Here is a 26,791-nt window from a genome sequence, read left to right as displayed (position 1 = left end):
AAATCTGCTAGTACATCTTAGGTTTTCAGTTAAAAGAATCAAAACAAAAACTTTATTTTCTCTGGTGAACACTTAGCTAGCCAGAAATTTAATTAGCTGGCCTTCCAGGGAATCAGTATTTACTTGTGTCAAGCAGCAGTCATTCTTAGCTGAGCTAGTATTTTGTCCAGAGAAAATGATAAATTTTATTTACTGTTCATTCTTTATTTTCTTATAGTTTCAGAATTATTAACATTTTCCATAGTTTTATAGTGGTATATTTCTTATGATATGCTTAGGAGCAAGAACATTATATAAATGCTCCAAAGCCAGTATTCTATCAATCTCATTAATATAATTTAGAAGAGAACATTTCTACTCATTGTGTTGAAATGTATTGTGGAGTAGGGTATTTGAAAGAGGACAATGGACAATTAGAAAGAAGGAAATTTTACTGACCTCTGAAATCTTAAAAATGTGTTGTATTTCTAATGCACTTATGCAAATGTTTAAATTCACACTTACTTTGATGTTTTTAAATTGCTTTTATTAAAATGGCTTAATAGAATATTTTAAAATAATTGATTATGGGTTCTTAGAAAGGGTACACATTCCAAGCTCAAAAACTTTAAAGTTTTTAGTGGAAGGAGATTAAATAATTCAGAAATGCATTCTGTTTACCTCTTAATAATTAAGCAGGTTAGACGGTGTACTTTTTATAGTCATTGAGTTTTAATTTATTTATTTGTTGGTGTGTTGGTTTTTAAGAATTTATTTAAGGCATTCTGCTATTGGGAAATAAAAATGAACAGAGTAAAGCTGCACATAATAAAGGAAAGGGGTTGGGTTACTTTTAAAGAGACAAGTGACAAAAAAAGAAATTGATTGGATTTCAGGGTTAAAAGAAGTGTTTAGTACATAATCTTTCTGAACTTTTCCCCTCTGTTTGGAAGAGAAACTGAAATACCTAACAGCAAGTATGACTGAGTCAAGTGAATAGTCTTTTGTTGTTGCCCTAGAGGCTGGTTCAGTGGAATTTGATTTGATCTTAGATGGCTTCATTATGGAGTTTGGCCAGGTCACTTTTATGGATTCTTGGAGACGTCTACCATAGAACTTATCAGATTCTTCGGTGCTTTAAAAACTCTGGTAATATCCTAAGCCAGAATGAATACCTTCATTCTGAGAAGCACCATCATGGGCTAGAACTGAAGTAGCCTTTTCCTGTCTTCGAGGGACTGCATCTTGTCCTCTTAACCATGTATGTACAGGTTCTTTCTGAAGTTTTTTTAGGGATTATAAATTGGTTTTCGTTTTTCATTTTTGATGAGATACAACCAAACTTCATACCTAAATTTTTATTTAATGAGGAAGACTTGTTTTCTATGATTATTGGTAGAGAATAGCCTTTAGCAGTTTCTATTTATTTTGTTCTAAGTTATCATTGCTTGCTTTTTATTTTTACTTATTTGAAATTGTAACTATAATGGTTCTATCACTGCAATTGATGCATGTTTTATCTGTTTTTTCTTATAATAGTATGTTTACTATATAAATATACCCTCAAACTTCTCAAGTTTTCTTCATTACACTCTGTGTATTTCTTTGAAAATTTCGTTAAAGGTGTGATCGATTAAAGTTTGGCTTCCAGAAATCTAATAGATACCATTACAAGTGGTTGCTGTTTTTGCCAAATCTTATTTTTCTTTCCTTTGTTTTTCCTTTCTTTTTTCTTTATTCTCTTTCTTCCCTCCCTCCTCACTCCATCTTCTTTCCTTCCATCCTTACTTTTTTTTTTTTTTTTTTTTTTTTTTAAGTCTATGCAGCTCATAGAGGTAAACTTCTAGGGACAGATAGACTTTTTCAACAGGCTTACTTAACATTTCGGAAATCTAGTAATATATTATCTAATCTTTTTTCTGCAACATAGACTAGGACTTGTTTTAGTGACTTTTATGTTTATAAAAAGTAATTTGTGTTTATTGTAGAAAATTTGGAAAGAAATCACAAGAAGAAAAATATCTGCCATAATGTTACTCTCTGAGATCAGTACTAGGAATAATTTAGTGTATAGGTCCTTACATGCTTTTTCTAATGCATAAATGCTTTTTCTGATACATGTATACATACATACATAAGATCTACATTTATTTACTCATATTATCAAACATTGTGCATAGTCTATATACATATATATCATACAAAAAAATTATTAAAAATTGGGGCACCTGGGTGGCTCAGTCAATTAAGCATCCAACTTTGGCTCAGGTCATGATCTCCTGGTTCTCAAGCTCCGCGTCAGGCTCTGCTGACAGCTCAGAGCTTGGATCCTGCTTCAGATTCTGCATCTCCCTCTCTCTGTGCTCCTCCCCCACTCATGCTCTCTGTCTCTGATCTCTGTCTCTCTCTCTCTTTCTCTCTCAAAAATAAGTAAACATTAAAAAAATTTAAAAGCATTGTTAAAAATTGTTACTTATTCATACCATTTTGCAACCTGTTTATTTTAAGTTTATTTATTTATTTTTGAAAGAGAGTGCGTGTGCACACGCACACACAGTCGGGGAGTGGCAGAGAGTGAGAATGGATGCTGGGCTCCATGTGGGGCTGGATGTAGGGCCGGAACTTATAGCTGGTGAAATCATGACCTGAGCTGAAATCAAGAGTCAGACACTTAACTGACTGAGCTACCAGTCACCCCTGCAACCTGCTTTTTAAGCTTCATGATGCTTTGTAAATTTTCACTTGCTGTATTTAATGAAAGCTTATTATTGTATCACATATTATTTATATAACCAGTTCACTGTTATGGAATATTTAGGCTATTTTTTTGCATTTTTCAGTACAGATTAATTATTAAAGAATATTCATTACAGATAATTATCTATTATAGATTAATATTATTTTATATATCTTAGCTTGTATATCTTTTATTGTGAATTTCCTATTGATTTGAAAAAATAAGATATTTCTTTCACTTATTTATTTACTAAGATTAACTCTATGATGTCATATACATTAAAAAAATATTTACCCTTTTTGTTGGCCTCAATTTTATTCAAGATATTTTTTGACTTTGAAAAATTTTTAATTTTAAGTAGTCAAATTCATAAATCTTTATGCTTAGGTTATAATCTACTACTGATTATGTGGCTTAAAACATCTTCTCACTTTGGAGTTCAGAAAATTATATACATATGTTTTCTTTTTTTAATTTACATCCGAGTTAGTTAGCGTATAGTGCAACAATAATTTCAAGAGTAGATAGAGTCTTTAATGCCCCTTACCCATTTAGTCTATCCGCCCCCCACAACCCTTCCAGTAACCCTCTGTTTGTTCTCCATATTTAAGAGTCTCTTATGTTTTGTCCCCCTCCCTGTTTTTATATTATTTTTGTTTCCCTTCCCTTGTGTTCATATGTTTTGTATCTTAAAGTCCTCATATGACTGAAGTCATATGATATTTGTCTTTCTCTGACTAATTTCGCTTAGCATAATACTCTCTAGTTCCACGTACGTAGTTGCAAATGGCAAGATTTCATTTTTTTTGATTGCCGAGTAATACTCCATTGTGTGTGTGTGTGTATACATATATACATATATATCACATATTTATCCATTCGGGTATGTTTTCTTTTTTTTTTTTAATTTTTTAATTTTTTTTTTTTTTTTTTTTTTTTTTTGAGAGAGAGACATAGTGCAAGTGGGGGAGGGACAGAGAGAGAGAGGGAGACACAGAATCCAAAGCAGGCTCCCGGCTCTGAGCTGTCAGCACAGAGCCCGATGCTGGGCTCTAAACCACAGACCGTGAGATCATGACCTGAGCTGAAGTCGGAGGCTTAACTGACTGAGCCACCCAGGCACCCTTATAGATATGTTTTCTTACAGCTCTTTGATTACTTATTATATTCAGATGTATCAATCTGATTTATATTTTGGTGCTTGGGAGGAGGTAGAGAAAAATCTCAACACTGTGAAAATGCTACCCCATACTAGAGTCCCTATGGTCTGTTCCACTAGTCTGTCTCTAACACTGCCTGTACCACACCATCACTTATATTTCAGTCTTTGGTAAAAACTCCCCTTGTTCTCTACTCATTTACTGCAGAGTCAAAACCTAACACTTGATATTTTTTCTGTTGTAACCTCCTATTTTATTTTATTTTATTTTATTGTTTTGTTTTGTTTTGTTTTGTTTTAAAATTTGAACTAACTTTAAAGCATCAGAACTACTAAAGTTGTTTTTAGTCCAATTTAGTTAAATAAAGATTTATCGAATGTTTGCTATATACCAGTCCCTGTGCTTGTTTTAGGAAGACATAAAGAATTGGAAGCCTGTGTGGTAGAGACCTTGCGCTAGAAAAATGTATTAATCTGATGGAGGCAAACAGAGCATGTAAATGGTCAAGATAGTGGCCTAATATTGGTAACTTCATTTTTATTCTGATTCTTTTTACTCTTTTTTTTTAAAATCTATGACTTATTGACTCTAGACATTGTATAACTTTTTCCTTCTTATCTTTCTTTTAAATCCAGAAGAGATTAAGTGACAGTGATTTAACAGAGTCAGATTGACTCAGCCATATGATGACTTTATATATAGTCTGTTACTATTTCTAATTAATGAAATGATAATTGCGTCTTCCTATTTTCAGTTCTATAAATTTTTATTGAATATTTGGTAGGCATTATTTAAGGAGCTATAGGGAAAGAAAAATGAATGTCTGACAAATTTATAATTTAGTGGGGAAATTCATTATTTATAAAAAATAAGAGCAATATAATAAAATAATAGTTATTGAGAGTATCGTTTGCTGTGTGCATTGTAGAAAGCAAGGTAATATATACTAACTTGTTTACCTCTTGTAATAACCTGTAATAGTCCTCCAGATAGTTTTTTGACTCTCTCACTTCATGCACACTTTTCCTTATTGTCACCTCCTCTGAGAAGCTTTCCTGTGCAAACCTATTTAAAACATAAGCCCATGTAACTCTCAATGCTGTTACCTTGTGGTTTGTACTCACAGTACTAGCTATATGACATTATAAGTTTAACAGCTTATTTGCTTATTTGTTTTCCACTGCTAGAATGAATATTGAATGGAAGACTAAACAATGGGTTGTAAATGTTTAGAGTTGCAAAACAGCAAAGTTTAATATACAAAATTCAGCTTCTTTAAGCCTAAATTTCTTTATCTGTAAATGGATATAGACCTAGTGTCTGTCTCATAGGTTGGTCAAGCTGTTCATTCTTTCATTTGGTAAATATTCATTGATCTTTGTATGTGGCAGACACTCATTGTGAAATTGGGAATACGGTGAAAAATACAATGTCTGCCCTTATGGCACTTCCATTCTAGTGGGGGAGACAATAGATAAATTAAAATTACTTTTATAATATATCATGTAATGGCCAAATTAGTTTTCTCCAAATTAAATTTCCCGACCTCATTTCTACAATCTGAACATTTTTTCCCTATTCTTTGTTATCCTCTGTTTATCCATGATGAATGGTTCTGATCTCATTCCTCCTAAAAGAATCTAATTTTCAGTGCCTCTTCTAAAGTTTGATGTTGCAGAATAACTGTATTACTCATGTATCCTGACTATGACAGGGATATCACTTTCCTTTTCTCTATCCCATTTATCAGTACAGCTTAAACTCAGGTTTGTTTTAGTTTACTAGTATACTTTGTTACTTGGTTCTTTGTTTTCCCTTCATAAAATATTACTTATGCATATTAAATATCCAATCAATTAACCTTAGATCTTTCTCATTTTAATATGTTGTTGTTGTTGCATTTTTGTTTTTTGTTTTTTTTGTTTGTTTGTTTGTTTTTACTGTAGATGCACTAGCTGATAGGATTGGCTTATGTTCATGTATGCGTTTCCATTAGTAAAACTGCTTTTGAGACTTTGAATGGCTGAATCTCTGTGGAGATTATTAGTTAATATGACATCAAGGTCATCATTGAAATTTTATAGCAAATTTGGAGGGATAGCTTTCCGAGGACGTAAAATATCAAGTTCAATTTTTAATAGGAGAGTTGTTTCTAGTTAATTTTTTTTATATTCAAACTCACTAAATTGGCTTTAAAGGCACCTCAACATCCTGCCTGCTTGACTGCTCCCAGTCTCAGCTTTGATTCTATACTATCATATACATTTGGATGGAAATCAATGTAAAAGTGACTCATCCATTTGTTTGACATCCCTGGCTCCAAATCTGAGTAGGACCCTATAATCATAGCTTTCTTGCTGAGACAGGAAACATAAAGCCATGTTCTAATGTCAGTGCATTAGGTACTGTGCACTAGTTCGAGCTATATTGGACATGTTAGCCTCTGGTCCCTTTTTTCTTCCATCCATTTACTTTTCATCCTCTGGATTATCTTCCCTTATGCAAATCTCTTTTATCTCATTCATTGTTTTGGGGATAACGCCTGTGCTTTATCTTTGAATTTTTCCTAACTCATCAGTACTTACCAACATATTGTACACAGCGGATCTTTGCAAAATCTCTGATAATGAAGAATAAACAAATACATGGGATAAAAACTATTTGGTATTAGTTTTTTTATTTATAAAAACATAAGTGTAAAAACCTTTAATTGTGTAAATTAAGAAATCCTAATAATACTGTATAAATACCCTGGTCTACATCTAAGCCCTGTACACACAGTGACTTAAATTGTGTATTTGTGCCACACTTTACTATGTACTTGTACTGTACATACACAAATGAATGTGTTAGCCTTTATTTTTCTTTTGAAAACTGTAGATATTAGTTGACATACACAAACTCAGCTATATACTTCTCATGACTGGTCATAAATATGCTATGGAAATGTAAATTGTTTCCTTGAAGATTTTTAATTTTAAGTATTTTCTTTTTACAGTCACACAAAAAGAAGTATTAAGAATTGCCCTTTGAGACTCTGAAGGCTGAAGGTAATGTCCAGTGCTATTTTCTTGAATGGGTTTTATCTTCTTGAAAAGTTTCGTAATATTTAAGGTCTTGGGTTTACTATATCAGGTCTTTCCTTTATTGCCCCTTAACACATTAAATATCTTTTTCTATGTCTACCTAAAAATAAACTAAAATTATAAGTCAAAAAAGAAGAATGCTTGTGTTATCTCAGAATGTCTCAGCCTAATTGGGTGTTGCTATACCTCTTCTTCCTTCTCTGTGAGAATGTATGATGGCCCTTCCCTGGTTTTGAAATCAGTTGGGAACTCTTCTGATTTTTTACCTTGCCCTTTTCTTAAATAGATTGGCTCAAACCCAAGAAGTCAGCACCCATTCCTCCTCAGGAAGAGCTTTACAACTAACTATAAGTGATAAAATGCATTTGTTGCGGGCAACAAAACTGTACGGGAAACCATGCAGATGAGATTTAGTGGCTACTCATAGCCAGAAGTCCAGAATTTCAGGCAAGAAGTTTACAATAGACTTGTGTTGCTGCATTGTGTGTAAAGAGCTCATAGGGATTGAAGAAGGTTTCTGAGACAAGAGGGGGCTGTAATTACTTTGCTTCTTACATGCATGGTTAGATCTTCCAGCGAGAATAACATGGTAGGGTAATTTATTATAGAAGAGTAAATCACGGATTACATTGGAGGGGGATGGGGCGCTGCAATCCAACCATCAGTTTTGTGAATACATACACTTAAGCATGTGTGATAGCTTGTTTTTAATTTCTTTACACCAGTGCACACCTCAAACATTCCGTTTAGCAGTGGGATATGCAAATTGTTCCAAATGCAGCAGCAGTACTTTCACCTGAATGTCAAAACTGTCAGAGAGCTTTAAATCAAATCTTTATAACATTTTTAAAAACCAGCCAGCCCCAAGATTGAGGCACCAAACTCACTGCAAAGACTTGATTCCCATACTTTCAAAATGCTCCAGTATGTCAACAGGGTAATGTCAAAGTTCTAATTCACCTGCTTTCTAATTTTAACCTTTTAAGGATTTTATTTTATTTGGCTTAATTACGATATTTTCTACAAATTAATGATAAATGCCTTGATTAATAAAACCAAATGTCACAGAAAATGACAACTTGATGAAAAATTAATACTCGGCAATATTTTAAGTTACAGAAATATGAAACATGTACTCTTAAACCTCGTACTTCATCAGCCCTTTTTGAAGGTGGGTAGCAGCAGTATTCTTGCACATAAGTTTCTACAGCCACATGTGTAGATGCATTTTGGCAATATAATTGTCAGCTGTTGTTTTTACTAGTAGCTGTTATAGATAGAAATATATTCTGAATTTTCAATCTCTCATTTTCCTCATAATATTATTTATTTTTATTTCACAAAATCAAGGTAAACTATTTTAGGTTAGTTACAGAGGTGAAGCTACCATATTAAGCATCCAAACAGCAATGTGTGTGTGTGTGTGTGTGTGTGTGTGTGTGTGTGTATTTTAAAAGATCTCATGGTATAAGATGTAGTCATTGGTGATTGGATATCTGTTAGACTATTAATTCATTTGGTTATGAACATTTCAGCTGTAATATTTAGAAATTATTCAGTAAGAATATTATATACGAAGGGAGAGCACCTCTGTTTCAGAGGGAAATAGATTTTAATATAGGGATTTACTTTTTTTCAATATTTTTTTTCCTGAGGTTTCATTAAAAGACCTGAATGCCAATAAAGAGTTTTAATTTGCCTTTTTTCCTATAAACTGTCAGTTAGATTAAAAAAAAAAACAAAACTAAAGAACAAGAAATATGACTGTTTTTCTTCTTTTACTGGAGATCATGGAGCTAAAAGATTTTTAAAGATTCCGTGTATTTTTCCATCTTCACAAACGTCAGGATGACTTCTGGATATGAATACTTAAATATTCGATTAAATGTTATGCAGAAATGGTACTACACAGGAATTATAGTCTGTGTTGGTTTTTTATTCATATTTCACAGATGAAGCTGCCAGCCAAATGAGGGAAGGCACAATGACCTCTTCTGTGTTGTGCTTTTGTTTGGTTTGGTTGTTCAGGGATAAAAAAAAAACCCACATAATACACTGTCAGTGAAATGGACACACTTTGACCATCTGTTCACATAACGACATGATGGTCATACCTATCAACAGAAATTTCTGCCAACTAATGTTAAAATCGCTTTTTGGGGATAATATGTTGGGAATTTCTACATAGGTGTTTCAGGCCTGTTGCTTTGCAAAGGAAGATAAATAGACATAAATGTTGGTCAGCATCTTTTCCTAAGGGAAAACATTCTTGCATGGAGATTTCTAGTACTGTTTAAAATTGGAGATGGATTGTGCTGAATCTTCCTCTAGCTGGATATAGGTTTTATTGTTTTTGTGTATTGCCTGGTTCCAGACATCCAGTCTGTACTGGCAAAGCTGCTTGATGAGTAGAGGCCACCAACATCGTTGCCCTGACTGCTTACATACCTGCCATGAATAATAGATTTGTCAGCTAGTTAATCACTGCATTGTAACTGTCTCTGTTCCTTCTTAGCAGATCACTGCCCAGAGAAGTTTAAGTTCCCCTGTAACACAAAGCTTCTATTATGTGTCTATACCTGCATTTATTTGTATACCAAACATCTATTCTTCTTTTTGCAAATACTGATAAATAAGACATGTCACACTTTGTTGACAATTCTTAAATTACATGTTAAACAACATACTTTTCCCCCTTACTATATTCATCTACCTTTCACCAATTTACTTCCATGCATGTACCAATTAACTTTTATTCATTAGTAATGGGATTTGGTCAAGGAAATACTAACAGCTACCTCACAATTCACAGTTTTATAAGTTTCTCATTGAGATTCTAATTATTTGGGGTGAGTACTATAAGAGAATGTCATCCTTTCCCCAAAAATGTTTATGAACAAAGGAGATAGACTAAAACCCAAAATAATCTTAAAAGGCTCTTGCTTGATGTTGCATTGTTTCTAGAAATGAGAACAATTGACCTAATGTTATACAGTTAGAATCTTTAATTTCAGGGAGTTGGAGTTGATAATTTAAACTTGATGCTGGTGTTAACGCATATAATGATCATCTAATGTTCTTTGAAGAATTTTATGGAATATTAAATCTGTTAGACTGTCTCTTATCCTACAGAAAAAAAAACCCTGAAAATAAATATATTTCCTAATGGAGTTAAAATACATAAATTTCCAGTTTCAGTATTTATAATTTGACCATATCTTCTCTCTGAATGACTTTTAGCCCCTTTGGAAATTGTGTTCTCTCCTTTAAGTTTACACTGCTTTATTCTGCAAGCTCAAGTAATTTGAGACCTTACTGGTTTGAAAAGATTAAGGCAGCTTCCAGAGTAGCCTACTATATAACCTAAGTACCAGTTCCTCTGAATAGGATTCATTTACCTTCATTTCCCTTGCAAGCTTGTATTTATTAATGAATAAACTACACTCATGAAACACACTGCTAAATAGATCAGTCAAAAGATACCAAGAAAAACCGTGAACATTGTCCAAGATATGTAGGGGATTTGTGTTTCTTGCCTAAATGATGATTTCATTCTTCCTCCCTATCTACCATCCCCCCTAATATCCAGGTCTCTCTTTGTATCCTTTAGTGATGACAAGATGTTTTTTATTCCTCTAATGAAGTGGGAAGCAGATTAACATGCTTTCTTCTTGGGAATTAGATTACTTATTGTAGTAGTGCTCAACATATCTTTGTAATACTCCCCAACCCCTACCCACAACTAATTAGTGACTTTCAGAATTAGGGAAAATCTTGGTTGTGTGGTGGCTCTATATTTACCAGTGATCAAGGAAGTGTTACTAATACACTTGTCAGTATTAAAAAAGAATTAAGTAAATAAAGGGCCAGATGGCCGAGCCCAGGACCTATCAAGAACCCAGTATGTGTGGGCTGGTCCAACGGAATGACAGAAGCACATTACCAGGCTAAGTGGAATCAGAGTTAGGCTTTCACTTATAAGAAAAAGGATGTTTTTCAAGTGTGTTTTCTTATGATATAGTGATTTGCATGTTTAGACCTCATTTGTAGTAGTAACATTTGACAGTATATACTTCCCTGTACATCAAGAGCCAGGAATGTTTACATACATCAGAAAAGACTCTGGGAATAGGACATAGTGGCATCAAAGTAAAGCAATTACCATGTAAGCACTTTTGCTGGTCCAGAGAAGAATCCTGCTTTGTTCTCTCATGCAAACCTATGTGTTTACTATTATAACTTACTTATTACATTTTTATTTTAATTGAATATTTATTTCCTCCAATAGACTGTATGGCTTATGATATAAGGAACCTGGTTATGTGGTGGTTTTTATAGTGTATGACCAGATGAGGATCAAATAAATATTTTCTTAGTGTTTTGTTATAATAAGAGCATTATAATAGTGGTTATAATAAGATTAATTTAAGCTGAAGAAATTGAGAAAATAAATTCCCTTCCTTTCCTATGAGTTAATTGTCTTTACATGTATGCATATATAAACATCTTGTTTCCTACTGTAATTTCCATATTTTTCATTTTCCATTTAATTTATTTTATCTTGTAACTATGTACCATTGGAAGCTGTTTTAAATCTTTTTGGTTTCTGGGACAGATAGATGGATCAGTGAATTGCTGGGTAGGTAAATTGACCAAATAGAATGTACATGCTTTTAGATTTCTCTCCCCATTGCCACACAAATAATGGAGAGAAGGTTTGCTAACCATAGGCCTCCCATCTTCCTTCTCTCCATGCCTTCTTTCCTACCTCCAGCAAATACTTATTGAATGTCTGCTCTGTGCCAGGAACATCCCAGGTGTTAGATATAACTGCCAAACAATAGAGACATAGTCCTTATTCCTGTGAGGCTTACCGTCTAATAGGAAAATATAATAAACACATAAATAAACATTACAAACATAGATATGTAATTAAGTGACTTATTTTGCTGGACTTCTCAATTCTGGTGTGGGTTAGGGAATTTATAGTGGAGAAATTATCTTCAATGACTGTCCTTATTAATAATAGTAGATCACTTCTAGATTAAAAAAATTGCACAGGCACCTGGGTGGCTTAGTTGGTTAAGCGTCCAACTTCGGCTTGGGTCATGATCTCATGGTTCATGGGTTCAAGCCCCACATCTGGCTCCGTGCTGATAACTCAGAGCCTGGCATCTGCTTTAGGTTCTGTGTCCCCCTCTGTACCCCTCACCTGCTCATGCTCTCTCTCCCTCTCTCTCAAAAATAAATACACATTTAAAAAATTTTTTTTAAAAATGCAGGTTGGCCAAATTGTTTCAGATTATGTTTTATGGGATGGGTGGCCTTGGAATGAAAATAGATGAAGCAATATTTGCTTTAAAACATAAATAAAATGGTTTTGTAAACCAGGCTTAATATATATGATGTAGGTGTTTTCAAATCTCAGGTTGAAAAATCATGGAAATTTCTAGTATTTTTTAAATTACAAAATATTATTTCTTATAAAGATTGTTTATTAATAGTCCAGAGTTTACCTGTTAATTGGGTTATAGTAATGGTGATAAAATAGTAGCTGATCGAAATGTATATTTTTCCTTACTCTCTTTGGACATGTGTGTGGAATATTTTTGTCTTCTGATCAGATTGTTCATTATGCTCACTTTGGATGTGTGTACTGTTTGGCCTTCAAGCCTTGCATGCTCATTCAAAGGCATTCCAAGTCATTATGCTGGACTTCAGCCTTGTTCAGTAAAAAGGCCATTTCCTCCATCAGCTGTCCACTTGGACATACATCCTTTTTACTCTCAAAAAGATTTTATATGCATTCAGAGTATATTAGATGGATTTGTCAAATTACTCACAGATAATCAGTTTTTTAAAGTTATAATTTGAGCTATGACCTCTCAAACTGTGAATTATAAGGTTTGACCCTTTGGTTCACTGTTTGACACAGCAGCCATTAATTATAGTTTTTAAAGGACATTTTATTTCAGTTAGAATTTGTGTTATGAAAACAGTTTAAGTATTTTTTCTTTAACTTTCAGGAATAAATGCTGACATGTAAATGTATGTGTATGTGTTTACATATATATTTATTTATTGTATTTATATAATATATAATAATATATATTTATATATTTAATTTATAATATAAATATATATTTATATTTGAATATGCTATAATATATTGCATAAGCATGCTATAATCAAGTGTATTTATGCATATTTCTACAAGTACATTAAGTCTGTTATACATACCCATAAAGATTTTTCTATAATAACCTGTGAGTTAACACAAAGATCAGACTCATTTTATATAACTCTGGTATCAGGAGGAGACTGACTTTTTATTTATGTATGTTTATCACGGTGATGGAGACCTTTTTATTATTTGAATCTAGGCTTTTTTCTTTTCCTTAAGCAAGGGTACAGAAGTGGGTACCTACCTATGAGTGGCCAGTGTCTGACAGTAACTTGAAAGTCCTCTAGATGGTTCAAAGTAGCTTGATGGAGAAGAATATAAACTAGTCAGGTGGTTTTCACAGATGTGCATAGCTCAGAGTACTGAGATTTTCTGAAAAGGACATAGCAGAAAGGTCTGTTTAGCTAAGTGTAGAGAGACATCCAGATGTATGGATCTTTTTCTGATTAAGTATATAGCTTAGAATGTATTCTTTTTCTTTTAGACCCATGAGTTTGTGATTTTTAAGGAAATGTTTACCTCTTTTTTTTTCTGAAAGCAAAAGTAAAGGCAGTATATACCAACTAAATGTAGAATTTTTAAGAGGTAAAAAATTTATGAAACTAATTCAAAGCAAATTTTTATTTCACTAAGTACATTTGATCATTTTCAGATTTCTCAGGGATATGAATACCAGCTTTTCTCCCCACTAGCTTCGATTAATATATAATCAAACAATCTTTTAGATGGACACATTTTAGGAATTTTATTTTCCCATAGCAAATCATTCATTTTTTGAACTCAATCTAAGGGCTTATAAACACATTATAGGAGTTATTAAATTTGAAAATAGTTTTTAGAGATCAGTAGACTGAGAAAATTTCAGTTTAATTTTCAAGTTTTATACTGACCTCACCATTGTTTGATAAAGATTCACTTTTTCCTATTCTTCATATTACTTAAAAGCTAGTACAGGATGACATTAAAAATTATTTTTAATTAGGTCCCAGTCCACTTTTTGAGCCCCTAACTTCTAAAGTCCTCTCCTGCTTTTCCCACCTTGCCTCACCTTCTTTCCCTAAGCACATAACTCTTTCTGCCCACACTGCACTGTTTGCTGTCTTAACATGCTATGTTCTGTCATGTTTTATGCCTTTGTTCTTACAGTTCAGTCAGCCTGCTGTGGCCTTTCATGTGGCCCACAAAATGCTGTCTTTACCCTCTAATACAGAGTCAACACATACTTTCTCAGTGTTTCCTTCACATTTGCTCACGTAAGTATAACACTTCTAACACTGTCTCATAGTTAGTTTTTAGTGATGCCTGTCTCCTTTCTCAGATGATAAGCTTCTTGAGGGAAGGGAATATGCCTTCTTCATTTTTGTGTTTATCTCAGACCAGGTATTCAATAAATTTTTCTTAAATTGATTTGTCTATCAAGGGAATCAGAGAAACTATATTATCAGTTGTACTCAGAATTTATCTACAACAAAAACATAGCAAAAAGGGATCCTTTAAAAAATATGTGTACTAAGTTTCCTTTGTGTCACTGCATGATTTCCTTTAGGTCTGAGTACTTGTTTTGGTGTTTATTTCTATAGCTCAGTAAGGAAATAAATGTTGTGTTCTATATGCTGGTATGCCTACAGGCATAAAGTTAAGTACAACTTTAAGACAAAAAACATTTATTAGGAAAAAAAAAAGAGGAACAAACCAGTGACTTGTCAAGGCAGTTTCAGATCTTCACATGTGAAATAACATGAAGTCTTAAGAGTGTTTAATGCTCTATGATTTTATAGTAACCATTATTGATGATTGTACTTAGTTTGAAACAGCTTTGTATATGTATAGACTTACCCAGGATCTGAAATTTAGGCAATATTAGCCTCTCAAATGGATCTGTTTGGAAAGCATTATAAAATAATAGCTCCCTGCCCAAAGAAAGATGCTGCTGTATTCAGGCTGCACTCATTTAATGGTGTCTCAGCTGAAACAGGTGCCTTACTTGCTTTGTTCTCTAGAAGCAGCTTTATAGATTTAAGCACTGAGTATACAGTACACAGTGGCACTATTAACAAATCAGAATGAGGCCAAGGGAAAACTCATCTAGGATCCACACACCTAAATGCAGTTAGTAAACAGAGACACTAACTCTCATTAAGCATAATTAAACCTAATATTGACTGTAAACTGTTACTTACCTTAAACTTCTCTGTAGAGAGTGTGGAAAGGGATTAACCTAGCAGATTGGGACATTAATTACTACCTCTTTCACATTAAAGTTACCACCAAGAAGGGCTATATTCATAAATAAAACATAGAAGGGATTGAGAGACTGAAAATATGTAAATTTACTTTATAAAAAGGAAAGAAAAGCCTAAATTAAAAAAAAAATAAGTGAGCTGTGAGCGATGCCAGCCCCAGCAAAATGGAACTCTGGCTAATTACTACAAAAAAATAGGCTGAAATAATCACAGAAATGTGTCCTTGCCTTCTGACTGACAGAATCTGCTTCACAGGAGACTCCAGTTCAGCTGAGTCCTCTCTTTTTCATGCGTAGCTCCCTCCACTGCTGAATCTAATATAGGGTTTGAGGAGTCGATGAAGGGACTTGGGAGAAATAGAATTTCTTTCATACCCACCCCCCCAGTCATTTATAGCCCTTTACTTATGAAATTGATTATAATGATTATATAAATGTTGTTTGATTTGTCAGCAAGAGGGCATAGTGCTGTTTTTTGTTCAGTCAAAATGGTCTGGTAACTGGTCTCCTGCTACTATTTAATAATCTCCTTCTTGGGTGCAATCTAAAGAGTATGTTGTGAAGGATATAAAAATGTCAGCTAAATTTAAGATCGACTGTTAAGTTTTTATATTATGCTGCTGCCCCAAGAGGGGAGGCCAGGATCTGGGAGATAAGAATTTAAAGAGAAAAGCAAAGTAATGACAATACAAACTTATCTACCAGCCTCAGAATTGTCTTCAAAATCTGTCAGCCTGTCTTGCTTGCTGTGAACGTATTCTGTTTTCAAATACCTGTTTCCTATTTCCTTTCCAATAAGGAACCATACTCTGTACTCATTTCTGGACTTTCTTATTACTTCACCAGGGTGCATTTCTAATTCATGGAACTGAGTCTGACCTAAAACCTTTCTTATGGTTGTAGAATTAAACCATAGTTTAGGTTTAACATATTAGGCTCCTAGTTAGGTCTTAGCTGTCATGCTAAATTTTATCTTTCAGGAGCTCATGAGCACCAGAGCAATATAGTTGTTGTGCATGTGGAAAAGGGAGCCTAGAGCATGTATTAAGCCCGGAGCATGTATTCATTTTTTTTTTTTTTAGAGGATGTGAGGTTTAATTTTAGAATAAAACCCTTAATTTTTTCCCCTGAATTTAAAGCTAGTTTCACAGCTCACGAGATGAACTAATGAAACAGAAATAATTAATGGACGAAACTCTATCCTTCATTTCCCCCATTGAACAAAAATTCACAAACTGGTTGGATGACAGAGGATGAACAAAAACAGTGAGAGTAAGAGTACTTCTATCCTCTGTTCTTGTAACAATCGTGACATTACGAAATAACCATAACAATGGCACTCTTATTAATCAGACATATTTATACAGAATTAGTGTTGGCTTCTGCTCTATATTACCTTTAGTTTTACATGAACTTTTATTATCTGTGCATATCAAAAGAGACATGGTGAATGAACAAAGAAGCCCTGTTATGAGACAAGTATTATTTGACATTTTGGGAAGCTCTTATTATAGGGTTTCCTCCTAAGTGAGAACAACGGGAAGGTTGTCATTAGTTGCACTATTACAGACATTCTGGATTGTTAAAAACAGAAATGGAGCCCACTTTTTTCCTTGAAGAAGATTCATCAATTAGAACAATTCCAATGATCCAAGACTTCTGTGACTTTCCCCCCACACCCAGTCTTTCTCATTTCATCATGTGAAACAGTGAGCCTATAGGCATCTCTTAAGATCACTGTTTTCTCTTTGTTTACAGAGCTAGTTAGCTGTATGGTTCTCTTATTTTTTTTTTTTAAGATGCATAATCATTTTAGATTTCTGGAAAATCTCTGATTAAACCAAAATGCAGAAGTCTTGCAAGGTCGATAGCCCTACTGCAAACCGGATGCCTTTTATTTTCCATCCTAATAGAGAGAAGCTCTGAGTAAGTTCTTTTGAGGCCTTCTTTCCTGGCTTATGACAGGTCTGACTGGGAATTATGGTGAAAAAAGCATGATTATGAGTAATATTGAATCTCCTCTTAAAATCATTGGGCCTGGACTTTTATATTGACCAGTGGTCATGTTTTTGTTTTTGTTTTTGTTTTTTTGTTTTTTCTACAGCTTGGGATAAAATTTGAAGTCCAAAGAATAAAAATAACACTGTTGAAAAGAGAATGGGTGAGTCACTACAGTTGCAATGCATCAGCTGCCTGAATAAGAACAGTGATTCTCAAAGTGGAGGGAGTAGAGGTGGAATCACCACCTGTGGGGTCTTTTCAAATGAACCCCCCTCAGGTTGACAATTATTGGTGTAGACAATTGTCTAAGAGCCAAGATACTAGAAATTGATAATTTAGCTGCTATCATTCCTTTGAAGTTTAAATAGAGAGAACAGAATAAAGATTTTTTTATTGCAGTATTTCCCTGTACCCTCTGTTATATCTTCCTATCTTATGTTAACAGACACTGAGTTTGGGGGTTCAGTGAAAAAAAACAACAAACCCCCTAATAACATATAAATGTTAAGGAAGACAAAGGGGCTGCTAATTTTGGGGTTTAAACACCTGTAAAAGCAACAGGTGCCTGGGTGGCTCAGTCAGTCAAGCATCTGACTCATGGTTCATGAGTTCAAGCCCTGCATTGGGCTCTGTGCTGATAGCATGGAGCCTGCTTGGGATTCTCTCTCTCCCTCTATGTGTGTGTGTGTGTCTCTCTCACTCTCAAAAAAATATAAACATTAAAAAAAATGAACACTTGTAAAAGAACGCCAAGTTTTCTGAATGAGACACACACACACACACACACACACACACACACACACACAATCATTAAACTCTTTTTAATCACTCATCTATCCTGCACAGCAATAAGAAAGGACGAAACTGTTTTGTACCATAAAACACTTAAACTGAATCCTTTTGAAAAAGGATTTGTTTTTAATTTCTAATTATTTCTATTATACAGTTTAAATAGGATGCTAGAAGGATAGGCAAAGTGATTTAATTTGTGGCTATTCTACTACCTCTAAGCAGGAGGATAGAGATCATCCTTGTGTGGAATCAGGATATTCCTTGGCTGTGAATTCTAGGATGAAATGTTTTCTCATTATGGGGGCATTCACCAAACCCTTTATTTTACAGGATCACTCTCTATACCTTTCTTGATTTTTATAAGGCACTTATTGCCTAATCAGCACTGAAAGTGGTTCAAAGCAGTATATATTTTCACATTTCTTAAATCCCACACCAGATTATGAAGTGTGGGAGCAAGGAATGTATTATTTATAACTTCGTATCCTCGTTAGTGCTTTGGATTTTGCAGGTATGTACTGCATTTTTAGGTGATTCTTGTTTTTAATGTGGACAAGCTGAGGTCAGTGAAGAGAGTCACCAAATTGAAAGGTAATTCAGTGAACTTTTTTTTATATCAGAATATGATTCATCCTAATTTTCAAATACATAAAATTTTCAAGGAAATAAGTTCACCTGTGACTCCCAAATCACTAGTTTCCCCTAGTAGCCAATTATGTATATCCCACCTATGACCTCATCTAAAGCTAGTATACTCTGGGTTTGTACTATGTCTTTAGTAACAAATCCATCCTTTCATTCACTTAAAAACATTTATTAATGCTAACTATTTGTGAAGCATACAGATGAAAATATAGGGTGGCTGCTCTCAAGAGACCTGTGGGCTGCAGAGGTCTCAAATATAGTAGAATTCTGTAAGTATTAATAACTTAAGAGGGGCCTAAAAAAGTTACTATGGGAACATAGTAGGAGATCAAGGAAGAATTCATAAAGATAATACTTGAATGGAGGTATGAAAGGTGAATAGTAGTTTGATACATGAAGGTGAGGGGGGCACTGGCCGTATTGGGGAATGTTCTGGGAAAACGTAACAGTATGCAAGGAAGCCCAAAGGAATGGGAAAGCCTGACTGATTCATCTGTGTCTTAGTGTGGAAGTAAGAAGTAAGGCTAGATGGGTAATGTTGGTCAGATTAAAAAAGGCCATAAATCCTACACTAAGGAGATTGGATATCCTATCACTGTTGGTAAGTCAATGGAAGATGAATGTTAAGATGATATATTCAAGAGTGTGGAGATATAATCTATACCACATAATAATCAAATAGATATGGAAGGTGGTGGAGCAGTCATGAATGAGTCAGTTTCCTGGCTTTGTGAGTTTTAGTGTCACTTATAAAAAGATAGAAAATGCTATTAGCTACTACCTTCTCTCTTTTCCCAAATACACTCATTTCTCCAGAGATGTTTATCCTGTCTGTTTTCATTTCCTCACCAATACATTAGTCAATTCACCTTGTCTGTTTCAGAGACCTCTATCACTTCAACAAACTAACTCTTATTGAGATCTCATTGGACATTTGACCTTGTGGAAGTAGTCACACTTCCTTCTTTTTGAAATGCTTTGCACCCTCATTTTCCATGGCCTCATACTCTCCTGATATTTTCCCTATGCTCTTTATTATTCCCTGATACCTCGTTTGCAGTCTTAGTCTCCATATCCAGCTATTGAATGTTGGTAATTATCAAGGTTAGATTCAAAGCATTTCTGTTGATGCCCAGCATTTGGGGCATCTTTGTAGCCACAACACATTGAGATGTTTTTGGAGAATGTACCATAATTCTTTCAAAGTTCTTTTGGGAGGACCGCATTTCAAAGATTATGGTTAAATACATATTCTTTTATTCTTTATTACTAAGTAATGTGTAATATTCAACACATGCCCATAGGGGAACTCATATGGTAACTTTGGTTGTAATTGTATATCTTATAAAATCTTACTGATGTTTATGTTTTAACCTTGGGCAGTTGTTAATCCTCATTGAATCTTAGTGTCTTTCTTTTTTAATGTTTATTTATTTATTTTAAGGGAGAGCAAGCAAGTGAGCACTGGAAGTGCAGAGAGAGGGAGAGACAGAGAATCCCAAGCAGGTTACATGCTGTCAGCACAGAGCCGGATGTGGGACTCAAAGCCATGAACCCATGAGATCACAACCTGAGATGAAACCAAGAGTTGGGTGCTTAAACCACTGAACCACCCAGGTGCCCCAGAATCTTAGTTTCTTAATCAGTAGTATATGGGGAGCCATCCCAGCTCTTTAAGATTTCATGATGCCGTGGTTTGCTATTTTACAATCTGAAGAAGTTAGTAAAGTCTAAAGGATATTCAGATGACACTTTGAATTCTATAGTCAAAGTTTATATAAAAATGTTTGTCTTTTCCACATCTACATTTCACACATTGCTTCCTTTATTTAAGGTAATTCCATGCTTATGGAAATACATATTCTTAATTCTATGTTTGCTTAAAAATATTTTAGACAGTTTTGCCATGAAAGTTTATCAAAAACTTTTTGACAATCTGAATAGATTATGTATTCTGGTTTCTATACTTGCAGATATTCATTTAATACCACCAGAAGTCCAGGTGTGAAGTGTTCATTTAACTCCTGGGGGTAAGCTTTGTAGGTATCTTACACTTTTGTACATATTTCCCTTGTTTGTGTTTGGTTACCCACATTGCTTTTAAACCTGTTTTGTGTGATTGGTTGACATTGCCAGTGTACTTTCAGTACTCTGTGAAAATGGCCACTTTAAGTACATATTAAGTTAGATATTCACAGCACAGTTTTATTTTTGGTTGGTGCCCATTTGATGCTAATGATTGATCTAGATCTAGCTTATTAATTAATTTTAAAATGACCTTTGTATTTGTCATTATTTTGAAACTAGAATCTACTAATTTTTGTGCTCTAAATATATTTGAGGTGTGGGAATCAACTTAATGTTTTCCTACTCTGTGTGTGTGTGTGTGTGTGTGTGTGTGTGTGTGTGTGTTTACCTACATATTTTTGTTATCAATTTAGTAAAACTAATCTTTAAATTTTCCTACTTATTGGTAGTTAATTTATTACGTTGCCATACAAAAAACCAAAGAACTGAAACAACAACAAGAGAAAACACACTTCGTATTGGTGTTGCTGTTTCTTGCAAATGTGGCCTCATTTTCCTTACTTAGGTTCCTTACGCAATATCTAATGGAGGTTTTTTTTTCTCCAATTGGATAGTTTTTACTAAACACTTGCAATGTGTAATCTACCTGGATTATCCCCTCCGGCCTTCCACTACGTGGCCTAATTTTACTCATCTGAGCAATCTTTCCATTTAAAAAATAAATGGTCTTTCTCTCATATTTCTTTGTTCATTTTATCATTTAAACATATAGTGTGATAGTCTCTATTTCCACTTTTCTCTTCCTTTGTGCTCACGTTTTTAGTCCTTGACATTTTATTGTATAAAAAAGTAATTGTTTGAACAACCTTTGTGATTTTCTGTTTTAAAAACACTCCTTTTGGGGAGTCTAGCTGGCTCATCTAGTGGAGCCTGCAACTCTTTATCTTGGGGTTATGAGTTCAAGCCCCACGTTGGACAATTTATTACAAATAAATAAATAAATACACTCCTTTAAGGTTTGCTTGTTTATCTCTAATTAATTGTCTATTAGTGTTCTTCAGAGAAAATGAGAGATCATTTCCTCTTAGGTTCTGGAAGGAAAATAGCTGAATAATTAAGAGTACTTATGACTTTTAGTTTTGGGTCTCCTTAAATTATGGTTACACATAGTTTGGTTCCAAGCTAGCCAGAAATGGGAGAGTTTGTGAAAAAAAATAAGTGTAAGATTACCATCTCTGGGTTATTTATAAATTCAGACTGTTTCTCTTGATATGTTCAAAATGTCTATTATTTCAAGCTTAAAATCTATTGAATAAAGACTTGATTCTGTTCTAAATGAGAAAAATTCCCCAACTCAAGTGAAAATGTAAATATTATACTCCAATAGGAAGCTACCAGCTGATACCATCTTCATTTAAAATTTTTTGTATATTATACTATTCCCTGATTCTGTGGGTAAGGATGGCAGATGAAGCATTATGAGCTGTTTATCACTGTCACACAAAGTCAGTCACAGGAAGTAAGAAATATTTGGACTCTAAAAAATATTACAATATAAATTCTTTAGACTAGAAACCATGATTTCTCTATGGATCTTTTCTGTGGAAGATCCTCCAAGGAGTAAATACTCAGTCAACATAAATTGATGGTGAAAATACCTGAAGTTTAGCTTTGAAAGGGAGCTTTTAAAATAAGTAATCTTGGTTAGCTTTAGGGAAAATCTCTCTCCTGAAATGCTATGTATTGAAAAGCACAGATATTAGTGTGGAGGCACTCAGAGAAGAGTCCAATTTTAGTACATTGTGTGGGGAGTGACATGCGTGGAAGTCCATTAATAGCAATGCATGTTGTGTTCTTTTCATATTATTTTGCTAATGAATTTAGTATCAGATTGATGGGTGCTTGGAACAGAAGACAATTTGCAGAAGTAGTTAGAGCAGCTGTATATATCCCAGCTAAAGGCCTGCAAAGTGATCTCTATTGGACGTCAAGCTCTAGATAGAAAAGGATACTTGCAAACACTTGCTTCTCATCAAGTATGAATTGAACTAGCAACCTTTTTGTCTGTGGATTCATATTTCTTTACAGAGAGTGACATCACCTCAGGAGTAGCATTCAGAAATGTGTGGTTGCTACAATGACCTGGAAGCACTATTGTATTTTAGTGGGTAGGGCAAAGAGATGGCTTTAAGTTCTATGGTATGTGAACTGATTACTTAGGAAGGAGACTTGGCCAGCTCTCAAAGCCAGTAGCATTCCTGTAGAGAAATGCTATTTGGGCAATCAGGTATCTTTTATAGCAGTAGTTTTTAGACATTTTCATAGTAGCTATCTGAAAGAAATACAATTAAATCATAACCTAGTACACACAGATATTATATATACATATATATATATATATATATATATATATATATATATATATAATGAAACAAAAAATTTCACAAGACAGTATTTATTTACCCTTCCTATGCTTGATGCCTACAAATATTTTACATTCTATCCTATGCTATTTTTTCCTTTTCTTTGAAAGTCTACAACCCACTACCTTAATTTCAAGACCACTAATGGTATACCCTACAAATTGAAAAATGGTGTTGCAGAGATCTACATTTCCTGGTAAGAGCAGGATAAAGACAGAATAACTGAAGTGTTGCTCTATTGTGACTTGGTTTCCTTTTATCCTAAGCAGAGCTCAAAATTTCCATGTGTGACTATGGTCCAAATTTCGTTTTAGGAGAGGCTAGACCTGTGTGCCAACCATCCAGGTATAAAGCCTGATAGCCTCCTTTGTCCTCTGTTGTCATGACAGTGAGGGAAGAAAAACTGAGAGCACTCTTTCATTTCCCTCACAGCATTTGGATCCAAAGACTCAAAGTGGCCTCTGTGGTGCATATTAGGAACTCTGTGGTATTACATTACAGTGAACAAGATTCAGTGAGATGAGTGTGAAAGACTCTGCTCTTCCTGTCAAAGTGGGTCATCCCTAAGCTGTGGGATGGTGACTTGCCATATTGGGCCTCCTTGCCCTTGCATGTTGCTGATTGAAGAAAATGTGAAGCCAAGTAGCCTGCATGTTTTGGTGTGGTGCCCAATTTATCATGGTTGTATAAAGTTAACCAAATTCTTGGCTTCTTAGAAGATTGTCAGAATATTGGCTTTTCAGAGTACTTTTAAGGGACATAGTTACTAATGGCAAGCCTTAATTTTCTTCATGTCCTTCACCTGGAGTGCTTGTACCAATTAAATCTAGTCCACAGTTCTCAGCTGAGGGAGGGAAAGGTTAATTGGAAAAAAAAAAAAAGCTTTTGTAGTGATTTTAATGTCTTCCTAGCAGAGGATGATTATTTGGCTATCCAAGATACCTACCCTGCTCTCTTAAGTCATCAGGAACTGGGCAGAACGGCATTTAGTCACACAGAGGTGAGTTGAGCATGGGCAGTTTTCTGCTGTCATCCTTCTGGTTCACGTGCTATTCTCATGAGCATTTGTTCACCGGCTTGACTGAAAAAGCCAGGGTTTAGCTTCATCCTTGATTTTGTTGTGTTGATCCAGTGACAATTACAGAATGGCTTGAGCAATGAATTGGAGATTTATATTTGTAGGATCTGGTGAACCCTATGAACAGAGCTCAGGAATTTGTTTCTTGTTTCTTTTGGTCCTCAAAAGAGGACATGGATAGATATTCTGACTTTTAGTTAGAGTGTCCATGTAGGTAGAAGGAGGCACAGCTAGTGTCGCTGGTTTTGCCATTTAGGGACTTGCCCAGGAGTCTCTGGAGCTGGAGTTGTCAGAATTCATTCAGAGTCATGGGATGGCTCATCCTATTGTACTAGTTAGGCCGGGCTGGTGAGTGGCTGAACGCTTGACCTCTAACTTCCAGGTGACCATAGTGGCAGTAGTACTGGACCCACCTGCTCCGGTGGGATAGTTGTGGGATATGAAGCACAGTCCAAAACTCCCACTTATCTGCTATGGTAAAAGTGGTTTCCTTTGGAATGACTCTTAGCCTTTCTATAGTAAAGGAGCTTTGTCTGCAGCAATGGCAGCTGCAGGTGAAAGCACATTTTCCCCCCTTGTTCCCTAGTATTAGTCAAAGCAGGGTAGGATCTACCCAGCTTGACAAGATGTTGTTCCAGCCAGGATCCAGTATCTCTTCCTCTGGTATTTCTCCCAGGCTTCTAATAAATAGTATTTGCTGTTGAATGCACTTGAGGTGCCATAAATCCTTTACTTTGGAAGAGACTTGCAACTATTCAGCTTTCACTTTTTCTCAGCGTTTTTTTTTTTTTTAGTGTTTATTTATTTTTGAGAGACAGAGCATGAGAGAACACGCGAGCGCGCACATGAGCAGGGGAGGGCCGAGAGAGAGAGAGAGAGAGAGAGAGAGAAAGAAAGACACAGAATCTGAAACGGGCTCCAGGGTCTGAGCTGTCAGCACAGAGCCCAATGTGGGACTCAGACTCATGAACCGCGAGATCATGACCTGAGTCCAGGTCATACACTTAACCAGTTGAGCCATCCAGCCGTCCCTGTCTAAGCATATTATTGAAGCAGACTGGAACTGGCACTTCTTAAACTCACTGTTTGGGTGGGTTTGTCTTGACTCAATGGTCTCAGCCTAAAAAATACCTCTCTAAAGCAACTTTCTCAGATCATTCTAAAGTAAGACCCTCTTATTAATCCATACCGCAGTACCATGGTTACTTCCTCCGTAACATATATGGCCCAGGAAACTGTAAGAGAGTGTGAATGTGTATCAATAATTGCATTTACATTTAGTATAACTATTGACATGTTTGAATTTATGTCTATCCTCTTATATTTTGTTTCCTGTTTTTTTCCCTCTCTTTTCCATTCTTCCATTTCCCATTTCCTGCTTTGTTTCAGGTTACTTGAATGTTTTTTTAGTATTCCACTGTAAGTTATTAATTATGCTTTTGACTATCTTTGTGTAGTTTTTTAGGGATTCTAAGGTTGTAAGGTTTACAATATACATACTTAACTTTTCGTAGTCTTCTTAGAATCAGTATTTTATCACTTCAAGTAGAATGTAGAAATCATGCCACCATATAAGTTTGTTTACTCTCCCAGTTTTGCAGTTATTGTACTCTATTATATCTACATATATTGAAGCCCCATTAGATAATGTTACACTTTTCACTTTCAACTGCTAAGCATATTTTAAAGAACTCAAGCAGAGAACAATTTTGTTGTTTTTATTGATATGTTTATCATTTCTATTGCTTTCTCTTTATTCTTCTTGTATAAAGTTTCTTCGTAGTATAATTTTCCTTCTGTCTGGAAAACTTCCTTTAGTAACTCTTTTAGAACAGGTCTCCTGGCAACACATTTTCTTAGGTTTTTTTTTTTTTTTTCAACTGACAGTGTCTTTATTTTGCTTCATTCTGAAAAGATATTTTTATTGGATATAGATTCTATGTTGACATTTTCTTCTTCTCAGCACTTTTAAAAAGTTGTATCAGTTCCTTCTGGCTTCTAGGGCTTCTAATGAAAAATCCACAGCCCTATGAATTGTTAATCCCCCATAAGTGACATGTGATTTCTTCTGAATGATTTCAAGATATTTTTTCTGATCTTCAGTTTCTATACTTTAATATTCAGATAAATTGAAATGATGTATTGGGTGTGGATTATTTTTGTTATTATCCTATTTGAGCTTACTATACTTGAATCTGTAGTTTTATCTATTTCACTAAATTTGGAAGTTTCCAAATATTTTTCAAATATTTTTTTCAGCACTGTACCCTTTTTCTCCTTTCCTTCTGATACTCTAATGACAGGAATGCTAGACTTCTTGTCACTGTCCTATAGGTCTCTGAATCTTGTTAATTTTTTTTCCTCTTTATTGTTCATATTAGATCGTTTCAGTTGATCTATCCTAAAGTTCAAAGACTCTTTTTCTGTCATCTTCAT

At 34.6% G+C, this 26,791-nt stretch overlaps 1 protein-coding gene across 4 annotated transcripts in view; it reads left to right on the top strand.

The window, feature by feature from the left end:
* Positions 1-26,791, top strand: part of ZBTB20 (zinc finger and BTB domain containing 20) — a 764,386-nt gene that overhangs the window by 143,453 nt on the left and 594,142 nt on the right. For all 4 annotated transcript variants that reach the window (XM_042954830.1, XM_042954828.1, XM_042954831.1 and 1 more), the window contains exons 3-5: positions 6,875-6,926; positions 17,493-17,549; positions 20,800-20,865. The gene's annotated coding sequence lies outside the window, so the exon portion shown is untranslated. The remainder of the gene's footprint in view (positions 1-6,874; positions 6,927-17,492; positions 17,550-20,799; positions 20,866-26,791) is intronic.

The sequence above is a fragment of the Panthera leo genome, chromosome C2 (genome assembly GCF_018350215.1).
Source record: "Panthera leo isolate Ple1 chromosome C2, P.leo_Ple1_pat1.1, whole genome shotgun sequence".
NCBI lineage: Eukaryota > Metazoa > Chordata > Mammalia > Carnivora > Felidae > Panthera > Panthera leo.
Note: the sequence above shows the minus strand (reverse complement) of the source record. Positions and strands in the feature narration are given on the sequence as shown.